Genomic DNA, 26,609 nt, shown 5'->3' on the forward strand with positions numbered 1-26,609 from the left:
ACTTTTTTTCTCCAGTGGCAGAGCATGATCTGTTTTGATGTGGTGTCTCCTGGACCTTACAGCCTTTGTGTAGCTGTAACGAAAAGGCTCAACAATATAATATAGTCTATGGTGTGGTGAATTTGATAGCAAGCTTGCTGTCATTGCCTCTTAGTTTGAATTTGCACATTTTCCTTTCATTTCCTATATGGTCTTTGACAATCCTTCTCTTAAAGGTAATCTTGAACCAACTCATAATCAATCCCAAGAGCCCTTATACTATTAACATGTGGGAAAAATCCAATAGAGTCAAATGAGGCGAAGAAGACTATAATAGAACAGTGTTGCAAGAGAGACTGCTTTCACAATTGAGACACTTGAATATCACAGCATCCCCCCCAAGGAGGCAGCAGATTGTTCAAGTTCTCAAATATAGTGATAAAAAAAAAAAAAAAACTGAACGATTACCATAGAAAGATCCTATACGTTTAAGTCTTTGCAAGAGTAGCATCAACAGAGAGGGCAATTTGTTCAGACCGTGGGCAGGAAAATTATTCTTCCCTTTTTATCGCTAAAATCTATAGCAGACAAAAGGAAGTGTAATCTCCATCCACAGTCCTTTCACCTCTGACAGCAGTGAGAATCATGTCTGTCTGCTTCTGTCAGGTCAAAATACAAGAGAGTCCTCATGCTTTTAGTTTTTCATCCTCACAAGTGCCAAGGATTAGGCAGTCTTTTAGTCTAATAGGCAGTATTGAATATCGGTTACTTAAGAGGCAACAAGCATTCATTACATGCATGTTCTGTGACTTGTTCAAAATGCTTGCCAATTAGACTTCATGGTGAGCAAGTTAACTCAAACCAAATCTCTGATTTTAGATGACATTATCAAAATGTACCATATATACAACATTATGTTTCCATTACAGTGGGCTTCTTTGTGCACATTCAATTCCATAACTGCAAGAGACTTTACTCTAGTCCAATAGGTTTTTATCACATGAGACTGCAGTTTCTGTGAACTGAAAGCTATTTTCTACTCAATAATTAAATATTTCCTGCGTGATGTCTTTAGGAAATTAAATGGAATCAAAGGTTTTATTCCAAATCAGTAGCATCATTAAAATGTCAGCCATTCATTAACTGAAAACAGCCATGTTTTTAGCTTAATTACATAATTTATGTGGTACACTGTGTGTTTTGAACAGATTTCATGAGCACAAGAGCAGCTGTTTCTCTACAGAGGATGCTATAATCCTTTGGTTGAAGTGGACACATTCATAATGCAAATCAAAACTGAATAATGGTTTCAAATGACTGGGGCTATGACGACCAGACATTCAATATTATTCCAAGACACATCATCTGCTCTTGGCGGCATATTTACGGTGCCATATATTCATATTTAAGGTATACATTTGTTGCCTTTAAACTCTGCACCTCCAAGACAAGAATATCCAGTCCAGACCACCTTCTATTCCTCTAAGAAGAAGGCGGCGGCCTGGACTCTCTATAATAAAACTGTCAGTGCCTCATGGCAGGGAGTGCACAGCTTTTAAAGGGAATTAGAGGAGCTGATTTGATTGGCCATGATTGATGCCAGCCTCTCACACGCCCACTGATAATGTATTCCTCCTAAACACACTCTGTTTCCAAATGTGCCACAGGTGTGTTCTGTTCCTTAAATAATGAAAACAGTTCCCTATGTCCCACATGTAGGTGTTGTTTTTGTCTAATGAGATTAGGAGGATAGCTAGGAGTCAGGGGACATGAAAATATCAGTCCATTATGTCCTTGGAAATCCATTTAAAACCAACTTTACATACTGCAGGATGGTACTGGAAGCTGAAAAACAGTACATAGCCACAACCTGCCCAATCCATGTTAATTTAAGCAAGCAGAAAGCAAGCTTTAAGTGCTGGCATTTACATTTAAAATGAGAAAGACTCACTTATGCTTCTCGACCACTAAATTACCACAAGTGCGGTTTTCTACCTCGAGAAGCCGTAACACAAAATCCAGTTTAGAAGTTCACACTACACGAGCAATTTTGAGTCAGACCTCCACAACATCTTGGGGTACAATGCTGCTGCAGGCGGGGGCTACAGAGCTGGTGTCTGTTTTTAAGTTAATGTGTGTGCTGTATTGTGGGAATCGTATTCCTAATGGGAGTGTCACAGGCCTGTGAGAGTCCCTTATGCCTGTCTTTTTAACATAAAGCCTTCTAAAAGCCTCTTGCACATGAAAAATGATTGGAAGAGCTAAGTCAAGCACAGCCCCAAGCACAAAGTGGGAATCACTGTCAGAAAAAATGTGTTTTTATTCCAATAATATTCATAATCCTCCCTGGCTGAGGTTATCTGTAGTGAATGTATGTGAGAGTGTGTGGGTACATACATTATATTTAAACAACAATATCATGTACTGTACATCAAAAGGAAATTGCTGGAGTCTTAGGTGCATTAGAAGTCTATGTGAACAATGTCAACCAAGTGAAATCAGACTGTGCTTAACATTTCACATTTTCTTTATCTGACTGTTGATTTCAAAGGTCTTTCCTAATGTGATTTTGACCCATTTCATTTAGCATTGCTGATTTAAGTCTGGCTTGTCTCATAGTGAAGCTAATTTATTCATATGTTGTTACCAGGGATGTTAAATTGGCTGATATTGTTCAGATCATGACACAATTGAGGCAATGGAGATGGACATTATTGTGAGACTAAGCGTGATGTGGTGCTCACAAGTCATTCGACGAATCAGAATTTATGCTTTGTCAATTAAATTGTCCCCCATAAGCTTCTCTCACGGCCATTTATCAGTGAAATTAAGTCGGAGCAAAAGCCACTCATGAATTCTGACTCAGCAGAATTCTTACATCTCAGTAATGTGTTCTTATACTTTGGTATTAAGACTGCTGGACAGAAGATTTAGGATTATTTTAATTAACACCCCTCCAGCCAGTCAGGATGGAGTGCACACCAAGGCCACAATGCTGTGTAGGAATTATCCCTAAGAGGATATTTTTCACTGCAACCATGGCAGTGATGCAAGGAGATGCAGTCATTTGGCAGTTGTCCATCCTTTTGTACCAAAACTTTGTTTTTGTTTTGTTTTGTTGCTATATATTATCATATTTTGCATAATTCAAGGTCTATACTTATATTCTGAGGCTCTACTGAAATATTTTTTGCATGATTTGCAGTTTAAAAAAAACTCTCTTTTAACTCATACTGACCCTTTACACAGCCCCTCAGTTCAGCCTCTGTCTGAAACAGACCGTTTTAGCTCCTGTCTCTGTTCTGATTGGCCAGCTCTCAGAAGTTGCATCTAGGCTCAGGAGGCAACTTAAACGAACCATAAAACAAACTGTTGTATTAGGATTTCACTACTTTTTCTCGTTCTTTACTCAAAATGTCTACTTCTCACATACATCCATACATGTTCAAGACGTAATCCAATTCAAAATATGAGTGGACAATGCAAACAACACAAGGAAAAACTTAAGCAACAACCTCAGCAACGGACGGCTGTTTATGAATGACGAGCTGTCATCAGCTCATCGCTGAGGTAGAAAAAAAATGTCACAAAATGAAACATTCAGAGCAGGTTGAATCCTGGGCTTTTGACTTGCAGGGAGCATTTCTACATACGTTAACCTCAATTTTTGGAACTTTGACTATGTCTAACATAGATATCTGACATTATGACAGCATATAAATAACAGAAAACCACAAAAGCATAATATGTTCCCTATTAAAATGTACACAAAGTAGTTCCTTTTCTAGCTATTTCTGCTAAATTTAAAAATACTTTTCTGCATAATTGGTCATTTTCTTTTTTGCATGGACCCACTAAACCAAGAGTTAACAGGTGTAATAGTAGACAATTAGGTCCTCATTCTCCATATCTAAAATCTTGAGTGGGATAATTTGATACAAAAACCCACCATATAACCTTAGCCTTACTTGCCAACTCACACACACATAGAAACATAGCAAATGCTGTGTAACTACCACCTTACAGAGGCTTTGCAGTCTTGACAACTCAATTTTCTGATTATTATAACATAATTGTGGCAGTTAATAGGCATTCTCATATTTCATTTTGGTTTTTATGAAAAAAATGCTAGTTTGAGGCCATATTACTTCTAAGTAGGCAATTAAAACAAATTGCTTCTAGTAATGGAGAAATATGGCTGCCTATGATAAGTTCCATATGGACTTTTTTCCACATTTCTGTCTGTTTCAGCTACCAGTTGATGGATTTATGTTATAGAGGAGGGTCTTGAATTAAACCACAGACAGACACACCACATTTAAATGGAAATACCAGTGTGATGCCCTCATACCAATGCACAGATCATATATTCTATAACATGACACGCACACACAGGAAGCATGAACATAGACTTGTGCATGTGCATACACACACACACACGGACAGATGCGAAAGAACACAGGCACACACTTCAAGTTGAGCATAACCAAAGGGCTTCAATATGGATTTCACACTTGAGCTAAACCTCCTTAACTTTCCTCAACAATATGGACGCCTCAAGCCATGTCACTTCCCCCACTGCCACTACAAACATTCACTTATTCTTCACAGACAATATTCCCCCTCTGGTTTAAAACCTCATTTAAGCACACTGTTTATGGAGGATGGTCTGAAGAATATTTTAATGTCATTATGTGGGTTCATATATCTGCTTTAATGGATTGAGACAGGATATGACATGACACATTTTTATAAGCTGCATTCAAATTCTGTGTTATGACCTGAGAGTTTCAACTGGTGTTTTGTTTGTAGGAAAATTTTCCTTATCTTATTTTAACAGTAGTAGCATAGTAAACCTGACTCTGCCTCATAGGAAAACCAAACTATGCAATGTACATCGCAATAAAAAGAGACACAATTCCCATCACAAACTGGTTCCAGCTCTAAATATGGAAAATGGAAAAGCCATGAAATTCAAATAAAGCAAGCCAAAGTTCCTATGTCTTTGAAAACTCATCCAACAGGACACTATATCTTCCCCAACTAGGGGATAAAACATTGTTGGCTTACATGTTGCCCTTTCCCTCGTGCTCTTTCTTTTTTGCCCTCCTCACACAAACACACAAGCAATTCAATACTTCCCAGACTCGAGAGACAGAATATGTGGGACCATATAATGTCCATGACCAATAATGCATCAGGAATGTGTTGTGAGGAAATCGAGGAATTTGTCATGGGGAGGGAAAACTGAACGTGTGGCAGGAAATTGACCGACTGTTCAACATGCCTTCACAGTGAAATCTAATCCACTGCTTACACATGCACGCTCACGGACACGCAAGCGTTCTCTGTCTTTCTCAAACACAGGCTTTATGTTCATACTTCTAAACATGAGCACATGTGTACATATTCTAAATGTCACACACACACAATCTGACGACCAAACACAATCTGATTCCCTAACACAACACTTGTTCTCCTAAAGAGGGAGTTACTATGAATCTTGTATAGCTGTAGGTCAGTTGATTATCTGGTGAATAGAATTTAAGATCACAGGAAGATAAAACTGTTGTTACAACAAAAAACACATTGTCACACACACATACACAGACAATAGCGTCTCATCGACGAACAAATGTAATGTTACTAAAATTGGAGGGTATTTACACTAGTTCTGGTTGTGCCTGTCAGCAATGGCACTACTGCAGGTGGCTGTTGAGAGCGATCATAGAGCCACAGATGGAGCATGTAAAGGTTGCATCTGGGGGGGAGAGATGGCAGAAGGCTAGCATGACTACCGCCTCTGGGCTCTTTGCTGATGGGTCCATTGGTTTTCAAATGTGACTTCTACAGACAAACATAATGAACACAGCAGTGGCAGAAATCACCTGAAGGTTTCTGCATTTAATGTGGCATTTTGTATTTAAGTGAATGACAATGTGGTTAAAACAAAAGGTATTGTATTTAATTGTGCTATATCAATGAAGGCTGATTTGATTGATTAAAATAAATTGGATAAAATGCTATGTGAACAGGCAAGATGCAATCAACATTCTGTCAAGGTGCCACATGGGGCTTTAAAAAGAAAAAAAAAAAAATCTCACCTCAAAATAAACCACAGCAAGAATAACAAAACAAGATGGCAAGCTCTGATAAAACTGCAAACAGTAACGGAAATAAAACGACAATGGGAACAACATGGCAGAAAATAGAAGCATGATAGCAACGACCATGAAATGACAAGGGAAATAAAAATAAATTAAAATACGTTTCCCTAATGAGGGGGATCGTAGAGAAACAGATGGTGTGTTCAGCTGGTGTTTGGACCAGGGTTTTTATCCACCAGGCATCAGTTTTTTTGGCTGTAGAACTGTGGCGCTCCAGGCAGCCAGTTTACATGCTCTGTCCGGTTTTGTTTTTTGCCAGGGTTGCTTCCATATTGATAATGTTGGTTTGCCGGAGGACATCGATGTGAGAGAGATGCTCCTCCAAGGTGACCTTTCTAGGGATTTTATTGGATGCCATGAATGTAAAAGCATTCAGGTTTTTGGATATGGAGACACTGTTTGATTTAGGCATTGAAGCTGTGTTAAATGCTTCTATCAGGTTATATGCCAAATATAAACTTTCACACTGAACAGACATAAGCCAGTCATAAACTCTGGCAAACAAATTCATAGTATGACTGAACATATAAAGGGAAGAAAAATAACACACACACACACACACACACACACACACACTGATGACGGCTGAAGTAATTTGACGTGTGTGAGGGTATTCTACATTTTTTAAATCCTTCCTGATAAGCGACTATTTTCTACTCTGCCTCCAAGTCAAAGATAGGTGACTGGTATCTCACTCCCATTCTCTCTCATTCACACACACACACACACATACACACAGAAATGGTAAACAGTCACGTTTATACCCGGAGGAATATCCTGGGAAAAGCCATATAGATATAGATATCTTAACTCTGACTGAGCAGCGGGTGTTGTGTGTATGTAGGTGACACAATGGTATGTGTTGGTCTGTCTGTGTTTGTCATTTTATGTGTGTATGCCCAGCGTGTCTACATGAAGCTACGTGACAAAGTATATGCGTTTACACGGATTTTTGCAAACTATTGATGTGTGGGTGTTAAATTTCGCCGCTCTGCATGCATTCGCCTGTTTGCTTGTGTGTTGTGCGACATAAGGTGCGTGCGCTTGTTTGTGTGACAGCGTGACTGTTGACTGTCTGTGTTTGATATGTCTCCTTAGCCACAGGTGCAGAGAGATGCTGACACTGCTTACCGAGAGACACAGTGCAAGAGAATGAGTTTATTTATCTATCTGTCAAGTTCTTTCTGTCTCTCTCTCACACACACACACACACAAACACAGGAACTCAGACAGACAAACAAAACTGGCACATAACTGCGCTCAGACACACACCCGTACCGAGACTGACATGCCCGTAAACAGACAAATAAACATGCCTGCACACATACACATACACACACACATCTGGAAGGAGTATGGGATCGTAGGCACCTCGCCAAGGTAAATAGAGGAAATTGCCAGCCTTGACATTTTTTGGTGTTGAGTGAGGCCTCTCAAGGTGACAGCTTTCACTGGGTGTTAGTGAGAGACAAGGATTGGTGCTGCTTAACAATCAACACACTGTCATTTGCTGTCTGTGAGTGTTTGTGCTTGTGACCACGTGTGACTGAGAACATGTGCGTGTGACAGTTATGTATGTGTCAATGTATGTGTGAACTGTTTCTTGATTGTATCCGGAAACCATGCATGTTAAATATAGAAAACATAAAATCAAACACAAAATGTTACTCAGTCTTTAAAGCATGATTTGAGTGCATGCAAAGAGAAAAAAAAACTTTTAAGATTGAGCAAGGACAGAACTGTGAATGAAATTGATGAGCTGAAGATGCAAAATAAATTTTGTCTCTAAAATTAAGCAAGCAGTCAAGCTTCCTTCACCCAATATCTTCAAAGCTGCAAGCTCTCCGTTTTGGCAGTTTGTATACTTTTGGATTTGATGCGGATGTATAGCATAAATCTGTAGGGCTTTGCAAAGTTTGACCCTGAATCATTTTGAGGCATGATACCTAAAAATTGCCAACATGTGCCCCCTCAGAACACATTTTGAGCCAAGTACAAAAAAAATGTTAAAAAGTTTGCATAAAAATCTGAATTTACTTCTTTAGTAAATGTGTCGCTGCTCGCCTACTCAGTAGATTTGTCCTTAATGAAATTGTATACATGGGTGATGCCTACCAAATTGGCATATGACGATGTCCACAGTGAAACACCTCAATCAATGATGATATCGTTGTTGGGGGGGGGGGGCAACTTTTAAATCACAATGATATGATGGTAGAGGGCTCAGTGGTCAATGACTGTCAGCCATCGGCGATGGACAATGGCATTGTCCATCGACCCAACCCTATTTCACTGTACCTGTACAGTACATTATGTGGAGTGCATGCCTTCTACTCTCTCTACCATACAATGCTAGTTTATAGAGTATACCATTATCTCATTTTATGTCTGTCGATGTCTTTCAACAACACAAAGGAACATAAACCAGTTATGTAAATAATCCCCCCTCCATTCACTCCCAGTCTTTTGTGCACTGCAACGGATCTAGTGTGTACATGTGTGTGGGTAAAGTCACACCGCAAACCCTGTGTAGATGATGCCTCTCCTTTAACCTTGACTCTCTTTTGTGTAAGGTTGAAAACATGAGGAATACCAGGGTGATGTGCATATTTCTGCATGTGGTGAGAGCAAATATGCAGATATTGAAATAATAATTAACACAAATAATTACAAACCAACAGAAGTAACAATTGCAAATAATGCAAAAACTATATGTATCAAGTACTCATTCTAAAAAATCGTTTTTTTTTTGTTACACTGATGTACACACACAGATGTTGTCTCCTTCTTAGGACATTGAACTGGCTACCACTGTCCTCCCCTCTCCCCTCATAATTCAACTGAATCCATTATTTCTTCCCATCTCCCAATGTTGAGATCCACGGTCTCATTTTTCTTGACAGCGTTCGACCCTTAGTTGCTCTTATAAGATTCAGTTTTCAAGTTCGATAAGAAATGTCTCGGTCAGAACTCTATCTGCCATGAATTTATGGCCTCCGGAAAGTCTGACTTCTGTATCTTACAGAAAACTAGTTGTGAAGAGGCAATTCAACCCCCACCAGCCCCCAAACCTGGTGGTGCATCATATTAAAACTATTGTATATGGGTGTTTTGTGTCTGTAATTGTAATTTTGTTCTACTTAATGTCCGTAATCAATCCATTTCAAGCTCACATTTCCACACACCCTCAACATTTGCATATACATTCTTTTATAATAGCTTTTATGGCAACTCTAGTTGCTTTCCTGCTTGAACACTGATCACCTAAAAACATTTCAACCACAGGCACGTCAGCAAATCTTGATTCTGCTTACAGCTGTGAGGGGCACTCAATCAGTGTTGATATTAGCTTGTTAGCCATAGAATCTGCTTGGCTAGCCATGGAAGTCTTGTGAATACAAATGATTTTTACATCATCAGATCAATCACTGTTACTTACTACATCACTACACTTGATTCAAATCAGCATCACTACAACCTTTTTTTTTTCCAGGTATCTCTATTTTTTCCTGCCCAGCTGTTAGACACTTAGCCATTATTTACACACTGCTAATCCCCCAGTGGACCCCCATGATGGAGCCAGACGTGGTTGCTAGGCAATTTGTAATACGTCTGCAAAGTTTCTGTCAGAGGGGCACAGAGGGACTGACAGTTCTGTATAATATATTAAGACAGAGTTAGAATATCTAACATTTTAATATTGGATCAGGGGATCGCTTGTGTAAAGATCTTTCTCTCATAATTTCACTCCATTTATTTCCTCTCGGTCTCCTGTCTATCGACACCTTCCTTTATTTTCTGCTGGCTGAATCCCCAGACAAGGTAACCCCAGTGCCCTCCACACAGTCTCTTTGATTCACCCTAAATTTCTTCTCCTCCATTTCCCTTTTTCCTCCTAACTCCCTTCTCCCCACTCTTTCACTCTATCCTCCCTCCCTCCCTGCTCTTTACTCCTCTCCCTCCCTCTCCCTGCAGTAGCTACCAATAAAGGATGTTGTTAATATCATTAGGCAGACTTCCTCTCCGGCCCAGCGCCCAGCCCACTCCCTTTCAGCCATAATCAAGCGTGCACACTAACTATCAAAGGAGACATCGCTAATAAACTACCACAGTGGAGCGGAAAAACACACATGTACACTCCTGCAGAGAGAATACTGTTGGCTAAGTGCAGTGAAATAAATATGTGCGTGTGCGTGTTGGTGCTGAGGGGACGGGTGGGTTGGCCGGGGATGGGGTTGGGGGTGGGGGTCATTGGTGTGGGTTACCCAGACAACACTAATAAAGTATACTCAGTCTAATGCAAATCTGCCACTTAGGTATACTAAATTAATTGGGGTTGAGGGACATATACACAAGCAGACACTGCTAATAAAGTGTGCTCTGAGAAGAGGCAAATACTGTCAGTTTAGTGGACTTAAATGGGAAAAGGGGGCTGGGTGGGGGGTAAAGGGGGGGTGGCAACTGTGGCTTCCTGTTGCACTGCAGTCATTTGTTGTAAATCATCCTAAAACGGGAGCGTGTATTGCCAACTGCCTCGCTTGAAAGTGTTCTCTCCTGACAGCTGAATGCTACAGGGCATATATCACTACTTAAACACGGTCTAAAGGGAATATATGATGCAATACTGTGAGCAAGGAGCACTACATTTAAAAAGAAAAAAAAAAAAAAAAAAGGTTGGGCGGCCAATGACACGAGGCTGCTAATAGAGCATGCATGAGGCTGCTAATAGAGCATGCCACACAAAAAGCACAGATTCTCATGCAAGCGCAGGTAATTATCTGTCTAAATGAAAGGAAGGAGGTGTCAAGCATATACATTCATCATCCTCTTAATTGTCGAGACACAGATGTGATGGTCCTAGTTGTGGAAATCATATTTTATACAGCGCTTTGTCTCCATTATTTGCTAAAAACAAAGATGTTTGTTTCTTTTTTTGTGAAACAAATGCTCATCATTCAGCTCATTACTTGGCTGGGTGGAACAGAATGAGAATTGAGACAAACAGTTATTCAGTTTTTTGGTTTTTTGTACAACTTGGATCTTCTATTGTTTTCTATTTGGTATGATAACAATGTAATCACCAAAAACCAATGGTTGAATCCAAGCTAATGCTTTAACGCTTTATGGTCAGTAAAAATAAAGAAAATACTGTCACTTAAGTTGATTATAGTGAACAGGAAGTTCAGAAATGGAAGCAGAATCCAACATTGTCAAGATTTTGTCATTGCAATCAACGAAATCTGAGCATCAAAATAATTGATTTGAATGAGAATTTACCACAACAGCACAACAACCTGTGTTTCAACACAAACAAGTCAAGCCTCTTCATGTGCATTTGAACAACCATTGGGATTTTTCAGTGTTATGTGGCCACGACTGAGCTCCACTGTCATGCTTTATTTATCCTTTTCCCTCTGCACTGTAATGGAAATATAAAAGGGTGCATTGATTAGTGTTTAAGGATCAGGCTTTAATAGATTAAAAGCCCCCGGCTCTGAGAGAGGCACTCACTCACTCACATGCACACACACACACACACACACACAGACACACAAAATTGTGCATAAAGGCAAGCTTATATACCCACTAACTGGCGAATATATGGGCGCATATGGAAAGAGATAGACATAAGCAGTAACACAGACGTACAAACAGCTGATTCACACACTTGACATTAGATGGACACAAACAGAAACACACACACACACACAAACACCTACAGCTGGCAGCAGCAGAACCCTAAGCCTTTCAACAACTATAAATATTTCATAGCTAAAATAAGTAAATATATCTGAAATATCTCCAAAAATAAAAAGGATGAAGACGTCTCATTATAATAAAGTGAGAACCCTAATGTTGATTTTCCACTTGATGGAAAATTCATGCATTTTTAACGTAGTGCATTATTAATCATGCGGTCCCAGAGTTGTGAACATTTTGTACAAACTAGGGTGAAGTCAGGTCTCAATTTGAGTTTAAAAAAAGAAAAAAAAAAAAGTAAACATGAAAATTAATGAGGATGGCAGTGTTTCAGCATCCCATTGCTGATGTACCATGAGAGCATACCTGAATATGATGATAGAGCAAGTGAAAAACAGTAGCTGTGAGGGCAAAAGAAAAAAAATCTTCCTTACTAATGTCTCCAGGTTATTATATGTAAAACATGTTCTGAGATGTGTCGTTTGGAAAACCTATTGCATAACATTGTTTTTGGCTGCAAACCTGCCATTCCACCCTGAAAACACCAAATTCTGTTTAAGTATTACTGCTGTGATAAAGACAGATAAACTTAAAACCATAACACATGTCTGCCCTCTGTATTCTTGTCTCTCCTCGCCAAGTGCTTCATTTCCCACTCTCTTTCCATTTATCTTCTGTTCAATGACCATTATCACATCTGAACTCAAATGTATGGCCTTGACTCCCAACCTGTCCAACTAGTCCCCTTTCATTTTCTCTAATCTTTACACCTCCTCCTCTCTGACCTCAATCATGCAAGTGGCCATAATGGTGTTAGCCTCCTGTACGATCACCTTTTTTTCTTTTGATCATTGTTCACCCGTCTTCCTCTCATCCTTTCTTTCGGTCTTCTCTTTCTCCAACACTGATCACAGGCACCGTGTCTGTTGATAGTCTTTCCTAACCTCTAATTTCCTCCTCTCACCTCCCCACCATATTCACATTACTTCCAGTCTCCCTCTCTTCTGTTTGACCACAATCATGTTTGCTGTTAGCCTCGGCCAGGTATATCCACTCCTCTCATTGCTCCCTCTTGTCTGCCACCTTTCTTGCAGTCCCAATCATGCCTGATGGTATCCTTCAGTTAAACTGTCCTCTGCTCCATAATTGAATCGCTTCTCTTCTTCTCCTCTGACCACAATCACTTTTGTTCTTAGCTTCTTCCTAACCTCACAAGTCGTCTTTCCTCTCCTCTTGTCTTTCTTAATCCCTTCCTCAAGAAGTCACATACTAGTTGCTAGCTGTGCCTACAGCCTCTCCTCCATCCTGTCAGGTCCTCAATGTCTGCCTCAGCTGAGAGCACTCTTGCCTGTTGTGCGACTCAACTTTCCCTGTCACTTCTCCTGACCTCCCTGTCTCTCCTCTCCCTCAAGAAGTGACCTGTCTTGTCTGCTGTTAGCCACACCTGACCTCTCCTTGTCTCACCTCTTTGGTTTTCAGCCTTTCTCTCACACCCTATAACTTTCGCAGACAGTCACGCATCTCCTCACTCTTCTCATCTGCCACCTCGCCATAGGATGTATAAACCAGTTTCACATTTCACCTCATGTAATGCATTGCAATTTTGAACTGTGTTGCCCATATCGATATTGATCCCCATCTCATCTAATTGTGTCACAGCCGAATGTATTGCATATCTGCAAAATGTATATATATATTTTCTTTTCCATATAACACAATGTCATATTTGGTATTCTTAAAACTCAGCACCAGGTCTTTCCTGGGAAAAAATCCTCTTCTATAAAGGGAGCGATGCATTTCTTGTTAGCTTGGAATTAATAGAAGAACTTTAGCATGACCAGCACGGCATGGATAAACAGAGATAAGAGTGCCACCCACATAATTTCATTAGTAACAAATATGAGAAAAAATACAGCAAAACAAGCAAATTGATTGAAATAGTATCTACAAATCATAAGGATTCACTGCAATAACCATTTGCAAAAAGTGTTATTTTGAGAATCAAAGCTTTCTCACTCTGGTGCTCTAAATGATTAAAGCAAGACTACGTAACATCTGCTGAGCAGCAGCAACAGCAGCCTCTGCTGCCACAAGTGGTATTTACAGGATGCTGGTGCATTTATTTCTGTTGATAACAGGACGACCAAAAATCTATCAAATGCAGCTAAACATTTTCACTGGTCACACCAGTGTGCCTGAAACTTCTCTCCAGTGTTCCTGTTGGTACTTTAAGATATCAGCCTTATTTTACTGTTTCCTGATCACTTTGAGCTGTATTGGAGTCGTGTTAAGTTACTGCTGATGAAAACCTTTCTATGATTAGAGATGTGCAGATGGGTCTTCAGCTAATAAGTGACAGCTGATTCACCTGATGAGCCCTTGGTGAATTACAATCACTTGTATACTTGCCGATATGTAACTATATTGTTATCAACAGAACTAAGATACAGGCTAGCAGCTACAGGACTGTATTTTCAGCGGTATGTAAAGATGATGTGGATCATAGTGGATCGTAACATAAGTCAGTCAGTATGACGTGAGCGAGTACATTTTAGCACACAGCTGCTGTGTCTTCAGATGTTGACATTCACATAAAATGGTGGAAGAGATGTGTGGAAGAATAGCATGGCTATCGAAGCTCTGCTAACTCAGCAATGAACACATTTCATTTCAAATAAGTTCTTCACAATAAAAGCCTTCCATTTGTTTGTCAGTGGAAAGCTTTTAATATGAAGCAGCAGCAGCAGGAACTAGAGTTACAGCCAGGTAACTACTATTTCTCATGGGTGATGGTACCTGCTCATGAAAGAGGCGCCATTCTTCGTATTACAAGTCAGTGTACCATCAGAATGATTTTGAAGCTGCCACTTTCAGGTAAAACAGTTGCATAATGTTGCTTTACTGTGTGCATCAAACTATAATTGTCCTCTTTGCAGTAGTACAGCCATGCATTTCTTCAAAGGAGCTATAACTGCAGGCATAATTGATGTCAGTGCTAACTGTTGGTAGGCTAATGCTGTGTTCATGTCCTACCATACAGACAGTAACTACAAGCAGAGGAGGGGGTGTTAAGTCAGGCATCTGTTATTTCTGACAGCTATGATAACTCCCACTTCCCATGAAGATCAACAGAAATGTCTACAAACTGGCAGTGGGCAGTTACAATAAAATTCAATATTAACACTAATACAATCAATTCATTGAATTCAAAAGATGCTATGCACTGTTTACTATCACTCAACGAAGCGTTACAAGTATGTAACATGATAGAGCAAGCTGATATAGGATTTATTCCCATTTATCTGGTGTGACCACAAGGAGTAACCAAGCGTTCCTAAGACTTTTTCCTATGTCGAAATAGTGGGAGGTTTTCCCGCTTTTTCCTCTCTGACATGGCAACAATGCAGCATTGGCTTTAATCATCGTTTTCAACATGTGAAGAGCAACCAATGTTTCATGCATTTGCCTAATGAAAATAGATACATAAAGCAAGTTAGTCCATAATACTAAACCTACTAACAACATAGACAGATTGAATGACAGATAGATGGATGACACATCATACATCTAACTCTCCAAAAAAATTGCTAATGACTCTCTCTTCATCATGTATTCCTCTACCGTGTGTGCTGTTTATTGCATCTTCCCATACTGCACTGTAGCCTGTGGGCACATTTACTCTGCTCTGCTTCTCCTCAAGATGCACTTTAATATATAGTGTGTGTGTTTCTGAGGAAATTATTTTATATATTGAATGCATGTGTCAGGATACAAAAATATGTCTGTGCATGTTTTTAGCATACATACAGTACATGAAAGTTTGTGGCTGCTGTCTAATAGCATGTTGGTCCACCTGTATGTTAAAAGAATGCGAATGTCCTTCAGATAGTCATTAACTGTGTATGTGTGTGAGGGGGACACTTTAAAGAGACTCCCCCTACTGGAAGAGGCAGAGTCTGTGTGTGCACATGCGTCTATGCGTGTGTGTGTGGGGTACAGGGACTGTGGAAGGGGGGGGTTTGTGATGCATATTCATAAAAGGTTTTCTCCATATTCCCTGCTTTCATCCCTCGTTTGCTTTGATCAGAAAGTTAGAGGAGCTGAACTCTTCTATCTGTGTGCTGCAAGAATGCTACAGGGGCTGAATGGAGAGCTGTCTAAAGATGAAAATACAGCCAAGTCAAGCAGATATACACACAAGTTGACACACAAGCTGACCCGCAAGCAGACGCATAAGTTGACAGACAAAAAAGCCGCCTGGCAGACACTGACTCATCAGCAGAGAAACAGGCATACCATATATACAAATAGCACAAAGACAGCAGAGGGACCATGAATATACAAGTTTAGGAAAATATCTACTAACAAGAAGCTTGGAACCACACATAGCAAAGACTTTTCATAAACATTTCACAACTTTCCGAAATGTAAAGTCCTGATCCATAGTTAGAGGGCATGTTAGGAGTTATGGCAATAAAGAGTGGAAAACACTCTTTAATGACATGCAGATACTAAAGAGTTTAATATCTGCATGTCCTCTCTGTATTAAAAATGTACAAAGAAAGCACAAGAGTTCTTCTGGCTTACCGAAATAATTACACACCGAGTCCCCCTCTGAGCCAGATCTTCTAGCTCAGGGTGCAGAGAGGAAACCGTTGGAAAATGTGGATCTCTGAGATGCATGTGAGGCTGCTTAATTGGGGCCAAATCTTAACAAAATCTTGTCATGTTTTCACACCCTTAGGTGCATTTAGATAAAAGCACACAGCAAGTGGCATATCTAACTAGAGAGAGAGAGAGAGAGAGAGGGTAGACGGAGAAAGCGTGGGAGCTGTGCGTTGCCAGAAAGGAGCACTGGCTCATGTTGTTGCTGCTGTTTGGAGGCTTGTGGAGTACAAAGATCTTGCCTGCATTTGTTTCGCAGTGGCATGTAATATGTCGTGGATGTGTGCATGTACACACAAGTACACTTACCGAAGCCTTTTAGAAACTGTTTACTTTTTAGGCGAGAAAACTTTTGACTCCCCCTCCTTTATTCTCCACACCAGCTTCCAATTTGTAGCCTTTGTGTACGTTACAGCAGTGAGATTTGCACTCCCCCACTCCCCCCCACCCTTCTCTGATCAGGCCTGCACTTGGACATCTGTCGAAGGATGTTTACCCAGGCAGTAAGTATGTTTAAGGGAAATATTATCCTAGTTTTACCTTACCTTTCTTCTGTCTGAAGCATAAACACCAGCATTGCGAGATGGGGATGGGAGAGGAGAAGCAAGCAGGAAAAAAAAAAAAAAAAGAGTGTAGAGGAGGTAAGCGAGAGTGGATCTGAGGGTAAGCGAGAGTGGATCTGAGAGAGTGAAAGAGAAGGATGAAGGGAAAAGGGAGAGGGAAGGAATCTGTGAGAGACAAGGTGGGTTCACAAGACAGGGAAAGAAAAGCAGGAGTGAATGGATTGGAATAGATACATTGGGGGATAAATAGGGACACTTAAGGAGAAAAAAAAAGGTAGGAGGGGTGATGACAGAAGGACAGGAGAATGAGAAATCAGAAAGGGTGTGGAGAGGATGGAAGAAAAGTAAAGGAATGAGAGACAAAGAATGACAGATGGGGAGAGAAAATGAGAAGTTGAGAAGTAAAGAAGCACAGTTTCAACAGAAATACGCTTATTTTTCAAGTAACTGTTAATCAACCATGACATCGCTTCTCATTCAATTTTCTCCTCTCAGTTCCTTGAGTACAATCACTTTAAAATATCAGCACTGTCATTTTCTCATTTATCATAGAACCCTTAATAGGATACAAGTACCGTTCTCAGATTTAAGACCTTTTCATTTCTCCAGGTTAAAATAGTAACAATTTCCTCCTCTATTGAGAAATGACATTCCTTTCCTCTACAGATAATGGCCTAATAATAAGAGGCAAAACTTCCAATTTCAGGATCTTTGTCCAAGAAGTCTAGACAGCTTTTTATAGTCTGTTAAAATCTATAGTTTACATGCATGTCTGTCCGGTGCTTGAAGTACACAGACAGACACAGAGATGCTTACCATGCACACAGGCACACAAACACACAGTTTTCCCTTTTTTTCCCCCGTTATCTTCCTCTCTCTCTCTCTCTCTCTCTCTCTCTCTCTCTCTCTCTCTCTCTCTCACACACACACACACACACACACACACACACACACACACACACACAGGCCTCTTCCCGTCTGGTGTTGCTTCCAGACTAAAACCAAACCATGTGTGGGAGCTATCCTGTGCTGGCCTAAACTGTATGCCCTGTTGGTGCTCCACTTGAAAAGAAACTGGAAACTGCCCGTCTCACTGCCCACTATCTGTTTTCCTGTCTCTCTATATGCCTGTGTCCGGTTTTTGCGGTTCTGTGTGCTTCTGACAACCAGTGTCTTCACTCCTGCTTGCCTGTCTGTCTTTTTTTTCGCCTGTCTTTCTCCCTCACTATTCCCTTTTTGCCTGTTAATCACTACTGTCTCCCTCCCTCTGCCTGTCTGCCCTCATCTGCCTTCCTGTGTTGCTCTTATTTGTACCCCTTTCACTGTCTGTCTAACTGTCTTTCCCTCCCTTGAACTCTTTCTGTCAGTCTTTCTATTTGCACCCCTCCTCCTCTTCTCCCCCCCCAACCTCCCATCTCTCCCTCCCGCTCCACCACCAACTAGGCATGAAAACGGTGCTCCATTAGGAGTGCCTGGGCTAAGCCCAGTCTGACACACACTGCTTTGATCAGCCGTGAGCTGGGCTAAACACCCCGCTAAACTCCCAGTCTGAGGAGGGGGGTGTTGAGGGAGAGTTAGAGAGAGATGGGACCGGCGAGATCAAAACAGAGAAATGAGATGGAGATGGAGACACAATAAAAAGGGAAACACACAGACTGAAGAGAGAAGCTCAATTTCCAAAGCTGTCCCACAGTATATGTTCCCTCACCGCTCTTGTCTTTTATCACATTTTCCTTCACATCTCTTTTTTATCACTTAGTCTCCTCTCTTTCTCCTTCACGGCTTTCTTCTCCACAACCTCCAAGTAAAATGCATCACTAACAACCTGCACAGGTGCACCACTCACAGAAGCTCAGAGAACGATGAGTGAAAGATAATGTGAAGCACGCAACCTGATCAGATGTCTGACTATTAGGAAGTCCCCCAGCAATTCTTTAGAGCATCTTTCTCAGAAGGCAACTTGTCTGTCTCATTAGTTAGGGCTAAATATTATACCCACTCCACAACACAAACACACAAACACACACAGGGGGGAAAAAAGTAAGAGAGAAAAAGACAAGCCCAGAGAGAAAAGATATGTAGAGACCAGACCTCCATAACTGACAACAGTAAAACAAAATGAGCCAGAGCTTTCCACATTCAGGCAGGCAGATACTAAACCAGCAGCAGCAAAAGGACAAAAAGCTGTCGTCTTTTTCTCCCAAGGAGTAAAGAGAAAAGGGATTTCCGCTCAGTGCTAATCAATCAGGCCGTGATAATGGCTCCCATGCCTAGCTGTCGACTGGAGGGGTCAAGGCATCCCATGACCCAGCGCCCAGGGCCCAGGGGCCAAAGCCCCTCTCAGAATAGCACCCCAGGACGAACTCCCCAGGCTAATTGTCCAAGCCAGTGTCAGCCTTTTCAATGCCCCCCCCCCCCACCCCCCCAACTCCCCTCCCCTCCTTCCACTTTCTCCTTCATTCCTCTCTTTCTTCTCCCTTTCCCTCCCCTCCTTCCCTCCTCACAACTCTGCGATCCTCTCTCTTTATATGCAACTGAGGAATCCACAATGTATACCAGCATGTACCAGCGAGGGGGAGAAAATGAGAAATAGAGCAAGGAGCTGGATGTAAAAAAAAAAAAAGAACATGTAGAGATTAGAAGACATAGAAAACAAAAGGGGTTGCAGACATGGAGAAAACTAAATGAGAAGACAGAGATAGGAAAGAACAGGGAGAAGTGGGAGAGCATGTCAGATAACGAGAGATCAGTAGCAGTGGCAGCAAAATCAAACTGGGAGAGAAGTGAGAAGGGAGGATGAGAGAGCCAAAGACAGCAAGTCAGTAGGATAGAGAGGGACAGACAGATACAGAGACAGTTGGACACAAGAGAAAAGACAGTGAGAGACAGTGAGAGTGTCTCTCTCACCCCAACCCATCACTCATATCACTGGAACAGAGTGCTGTGACGGGTCTATCCCTTCCATCTGCATATCAATAGGTTTCTATTAATCACAGCCAGCGCAGCGTGTGTCTCTGAGAATCTGCTCAACATCAGTACGGCTGACCACCACAATGCATACAAACACAAAAAGACAGAGGACATGCACAGACACACACACACACACACACACACAGGAAAGCACAAGAGTCCGAAGCAAAACCCCATTCCAGCTCCGCACAATGGCATTCCTCTCATTCCAAGCGCACGCTGCTAATTAACAGCATTAGATCCCACAGACAGAGGGACAGATTGATGGAGAGAGTATCCCGATGTTGCACTATAGCACCACATCTCCGCTCTCTTCTGTCACCTTTCCTTTGTTTTTGGCTATCCTTCCTTCTTTTTTTTTTTTTTTTTTCCCTCACAGTCCCTTCCATCCAACTCTCTTTCCCTCTCTCAGTCCCTGTCAGGTCCTGGTCAGACAGCGCTGAAGAAGAGCAAAGTCCAAAAATCAAAATTTAAAAAAAAAATAAAATAAAATATGAAAATCAATTGGCTACTCACTGGGAACCTCCTTTTTTTCTGTATTTCTTTTTTTTCCTGATCTGTCACTCCTTATTCTCTTCTCCACTGTAGCAAGGGGAGTGTGTCTATCCCGGCGTGTGTGCTGTCTCAGTCCGATAGAGGAAAGTTGCCGTCTGCGTGCATGAGCATGTGTGTGTGTGTGCGTGTGTTTGAAAGAGAGAGGGAGAGAGAGAACGTGTGCGCCTGTCTCTGTGTCTCGCACTGCTCTGAGTGAGCGAGCCAAGGCTGTTTTAAACAGGCTGCTCTCCCCATGTGACCAGCCCAGCCACAGGCAGGAATACATTACTGAGACACACACACTCTCTCTCTCTCTCTCTCTATCTCTCTCCCTCTCTCTCTCTCTCTCTCTCTCTCCCCCATTCTCTCTCATTCTCTTGCCCATAAACACACCGTGTCCACAGTGCACCCCCTAGCCACCGCTCAGGGTAGTGGAGGGAACAGCCCACACACATAATGCACACACACACACACACACACACACACACACACACACATAGACCCAAATACAGCATGCACACACACAATGACAAACAGGAAGAAATATGGCAGCATGGAGAGTTTAGGACACACAAATAGTCATATAGTGTGTGTAACTTAAAGAGCTCTGTGGTGCGCACAAATTCACACAACAAACAATAACTAAATCTTATACAATTAGAGAGGAATCATCCAATTAAATGTTTTTCAGTGTTTTTTTTTTTTTTTGGCTTTTCCGTCTCTGCTGTGGTGGTGCTTCACACCTGGAAGCACTGACCTTTTCAGTAATGGAAACCTTTTAAAGCTGACCTTCAGTTGCAAGGCTGATACAATTGCATTACAGTTATTACACTTTAAAGAACAGCAATGGAAAACAGTACAGATGAAGTGTTTCCAGCAAAATATATGGTGGTAGCTACAAAGAAGTATATTTTCAAAAAAAGCGACATGTATTCTCAAATATGTAAAGCCATTGCTTGAATTGAGATGGTGGTGAATTGTCTCTTGAGAAAATCTTCATGGGAAGTACATTCATTGATCACCAAGGTTACAGAACATCAAAGATGTCACCAAAGATCATTATTCTTTCTGACAAATGCAGCCAGCACAATATTCAGACAGCAGGCATACCAATGGATAGTTGATCAGCTCCTGACACATTTGTAAGGTTCAGGAACCTTCAGCACCATATTGCTGCTCTTGAGAACCTTGAACTGAAATGAATAGCTACTGAAAGCAGTATATTATCAAATCAAGTTAAGTTAATTGCTGAGATCTGGGAAAGCAGTGACACTGCTAAAAAGAAATCAGATCAGACAGGAAGCATGAAATGATCATACGGGTTTTTAACAAATCCAGAGGTAAGGCAGTTTTTTTGGAAAGAAAAACAAAGGTAAACAGTAAAGTTATTGCACAAGCTGTTTGTTGTAAACATCCATCACTTTTTATAGAAAGATTTCTGTACTCATCATAGTTGGGAGCACACACAGTTTTCCTGTTCACTAAGGGATTATTGATGACATTTTGGTTGTGCTCAATTTCAGTCTTAAATCCAAATTAAGTGGTTTAAATAATCATCTGACTTCATGTTTCATGCCACGTCACACTTAATTGTAGCAATGTTACACTGTTCCCAGACCTCAGCGATTACTTTGGTGAGTATAAGGTTATCATAACCGATGATAATAATGGCCAAAACTATACGTTTTCCTTTAAATTCACTTAAAAGGCTTATACAATACATGGATATATGAATAGGACAGCCAACAAGAGTAGAAACAGTACAGAACAGTTTGAATCTATCATCTCACAATATAAATTTTGTCATATCGTGCAACACTGCTTGCAACACTTCCTTATGTCTCCTATGTACCGTGTCATCTCTTGAATATGCTTGAATGTGTGACATGTTTTACATATACCCCTGACAGAACTAAGCTCCATGTCTACAGATGTCATAGTAGTAAAAGTTAGTAACAATACATTCCCTACTTTTATACTAACACACATTTTGTTATTTTTGTATAACTGCAAACAAAACAACAAAAATCACACATGGTACATACAGGTATAGAATTGGGTATGGATGGTAGGAACATGTCACTACTAATATTGACATGTTGCTGGATTGTCCCTTCCAATATTTTTACTGATCGCAAACAATCTAGCCGCTTTAACTCCACGTAATATTAACGGTAAGATCTCTGCAGAGTTGCCAAGTTTGTGTGTTTCCTGCAAAAAAATGTGCTATTATGATAAATAATGAAAGAGCAGGATATGGGGGATACTTGACCTGAAGATCTGGCAACCCTCAACTTCAAGCTGTTCGTATTATTAACTAACAGCAGCCCAGCAGCAGCAGCAGCAGTAGAGCAGTCGGTAAGGTGGAGAATCTGAAGTGGTTAGTATTTATGGCTTCAATGTTCCAAATGACTTCACTGGACAAAACTGAGATCATTTGATATTATATTTAATTTCAGGCATTAGGTGTTATTAGCTAATTTGTGATTGTTGCTCAGACATACTGTTTAATTAAACAACTTTATTACTGTTGGTGAAAATTCCTCCCAAAAGCAAATTAAGACATCTGGTCCTTTTAAAAGAAGAACCAAAGTGTCAGTAACAGTTGAGCTTACTTAATAAGAATGTTCTGTAATTAATCCAAACATTCATGAAATTAGTGCTAGAAATATTTATTTATTGCCATCTCTCTCCTTTTCCATGACCAGATCAAGAGCAGAGTTATTATTGAATGTGTCATTAAGACATGAACACTATTTATAAGCTAAATTAGCCATAGCTTGTACAAGTTATTTTATGTATTTATATTTATTGTGACTGTCAGACATCATTTCATTATGAAAATCCTGTCAGCAGCAGCCTGAGCAGCACAGAGACACACAGACAGGTGAGCTGCAGCCTCTCACATTGGTGAACTCTGATGTCATAGTGAAAGATCTAGTGTGAAGCATGTCTCATGTATGTTCCATGAAAATGTTCTTAAATGTGGAAAAACGAAAGTCAGAACATGAGTGTAGAGTATAATGGGTGGGTCCACTTCATTGATGCCCAAAGCAGTGCTATCTGCAAAGCAAAAAAAGCATCTGAAACAAAGATCGGATTTTAGCATTTTACTACATAAAATTATGTTAAGCTTATTACAATGTGGCCTATATTAAAGGTGCTGTGTGTAGAATTTAGTGGCATCTAGCAGTACGGACTTGGCAGAAATGGAATATAATATTAATAAGTATGTTTTAATTAGTGTATAATCTCATGAAAATAAGACTTTGTTACCTCAGAATGAGCCCTTTATATCTACACAGGGAGCAGGTCCTCTTCCATGTTGCACTGCCATGTTTCTACAGTAGCCCAGAACAGACAAACCAAACACTGGCTCTAGAGAGGGTCTTTCGTGTTTTTCGTGAGTTTCACAGCCACCGTAGACACTTAGAAGGGGAAGGTGAGGGGAGGGGTATTCAGTTGGTTGCAATGTGCAACCTCACCGCTAGATGTCATTAAATCTTACACACTTTAACTCTAAGAAATTCTATAATGCTTAAAGGTAGAGTCAGTCATTCTGGAGGAAGACTGTTGATATTTGAACTAAACACCCAAACAAATACACCCCTCCCTTTGTGCTCTTTCAGAAGCTCCGCCCCCCCGAATTCATGGACGAACATTGCGAAGGCAACGACCAAAAGATATATGGCAGAATCCAGAGTGCTGCGTCAGCTGTAGAGTCACTTCTGTTTCTCTCACACTTTACCACGATTGGAAAAGAAATCTCATCTCGTGTGAACACAACAGTCCATCCACAGTCTCCGCCTCGATGCGGTCTCCTCACTTCTCACTCGACCTGCGTTCAACATCCACAGAAGCAGCCATCTGTCAGCTGCAGCTCCTGGAGAGCTGAGAGGACAGCGACCGGACAAACTGCCTTCACCAGGCTGACTGACAGCAGAAATTTACAGAACCAAAATAGTTTGCATGTCGGCTCCACAGGAAGAAATCAAAAGTATTAGAATTTATTGATTGATTGATACCATTAATACGTTCAAAACACGGGATATTTGTGTGATTTAAACAGCTGTCAGATTACGCTTCAATAAACGTGACAGAAACAGAGTTGGACTGTAAAAAAAACATGGGGGTCCCTGTGAGACTGTCTCAGTGTGGATTGATACATTTAATAAAATGGAAGCATATCTGTTCCGTGAGAAAACACTTCTATGTTTATTGGCCGTGACCTCTCGCTCTCCAGTTCGCCAGCCCTTCCCCATCATTCAACTGGTGCTGCTGAGTAGTGTTGTGTGGCTCGCCCTGAGCCACTGTGTTTAAATGCCCATTTGCAGAGCCAGTGCTGTGTATGAACACCAGATTTTTTTTTCAACGCACACACGGAACAGACATCTAGTTGACTGTGAGAAGAATTTGACAAAAAGGGTGTTAGATTAGAATTGCTGACTCTACCTTTAAGTGGCCATATTATGGAGCCCCTAAAAACCTGGAAGTTGATACTTTTTTAACTTGTGCACACAAGATAATTATAATAATATTAATGACTTATAATCATTTATAACTGCAGGCCTGATGACTTATCAGTAACTGACTATTAAGCAATTATTTACTATTTAATTTAGAACATATTACTAAATCCTCTTTTGGGTGAAGCTAGAAGAAAAAAAGGAAAAATAATACATTGAATGTTTCAGTGGGATAAAGTTAAAGTGTGATAGTACCAGTCTAGTATTACCACAACAACAATTATAAAGCAGTTTTTCAAAGAGTTTTTGAGAGACTGCATTCACTGGTCAGGCTTTGTGAATGATGATGAAGTAGACCATGAGGATGTTTGAGCCAAGACATACTTACCATTCCAAAACTTTAATGATTATGAATCATTAATAAAGGGTTAAATGTTTCACAGTTTTGATAAGTCATTAGGTCTGCAGTTATAAATGATTACAAGTCAAAGTGTTAGTGTTTCACATGTTCTAAGTCATCAGGTCTGCAGTTTTATTTAATAAGTCATTAAGGAAAATAATTAAAGTCTGCATTTATAAATGTTAATGAATTGTTAATAAATTGATGCCCTGCAGCCCTTTCTTCCTTTATGTGCAAGAACAGCATGAATTTAATTGTATGACATTCTGAGGTGAAAATAAAACTTGATTAGCTGAGTTCTGTCCATCATATGGTGGCTGTGTGCATCTGAAGTTGGCAGGCTGTATGTTAGAGGCACATATGAATTCATCGTAAATTGTCTTGTGTTATTGATCTTTTGCGTGCAACATAATACCATTTCCATAAAACTGAATAATAATTTGGAACATAAATAGTAGTCTAATCTGGTAGAGTTTTTCTAAGGGGCGAGCACTCCAATGCACTCGTGGTGCTTTCACCTGCAGGGGCTATGTCAGGTGAACCTCCACACTGCCAAAATTGTCTTCCTCCCAAAGTATCTGGGCTAAACTTAAAAGTATAATTTTTTACTTTGAAAAGTAATTCATCAGTCATTGGCAGTTAGGGTTACTATGAGCCATATCAAGAATATAAATTAAAGAAAACAAAAATCAACAAACTCCAGGCGCAATTTGTAGCCGATTTGCTGAGCTTGAGGCAACAGTTTTGTAAACTTCAATTATAGCTGCTGCTGAGAGAAATGCAGAATCCTGTCCTGATAAAACTGAGTGACAATAAATATAGTCCAGCAGCACACCAAGGTTAGAGTTTTGCTCCTTTGATCCCAGACATGAAACTACAGCTCTGCCTCTAAGCCAAGCCTAAGTGGATTGTCTGATTTCAAATGCTCTCCACGGCGAACATCAACAAATTATCATGGGTCCCACCTGACAGACAAACACCTTCACTCAATTTCGAAAGTATCCACAGCTCAGCACTGTGATTCAAGGACTGATGGAAGGCAATAAAAGTTGGCAGCGTCAGGGTCCATTTAGATCAAGTAGTCAGATCATCTCTACAGACCCATCTCTAAATGCCAGGCAGCCATCCATATGTCATATTTGGGACTGTAAAGTAGGTTTAAATG

General features: G+C 40.5%; 1 protein-coding gene across 1 annotated transcript in view; it reads right to left on the reverse strand.

Annotated features, from left to right (window-relative positions):
* cntfr (ciliary neurotrophic factor receptor) overlaps positions 1 to 20,793 on the reverse strand; it is a 229,177-nt gene extending 208,384 nt beyond the window's left edge. Inside the window, exon 1 of the mRNA XM_044334283.1 lies at positions 20,561 to 20,793. The gene's annotated coding sequence lies outside the window, so the exon portion shown is untranslated. The remainder of the gene's footprint in view (positions 1 to 20,560) is intronic.
* Positions 20,794 to 26,609: the final 5,816 nt, after the last annotated feature.

The sequence above is a fragment of the Thunnus albacares genome, chromosome 18, assembly GCF_914725855.1.
Source record: "Thunnus albacares chromosome 18, fThuAlb1.1, whole genome shotgun sequence".
Lineage (NCBI taxonomy): Eukaryota > Metazoa > Chordata > Actinopteri > Scombriformes > Scombridae > Thunnus > Thunnus albacares.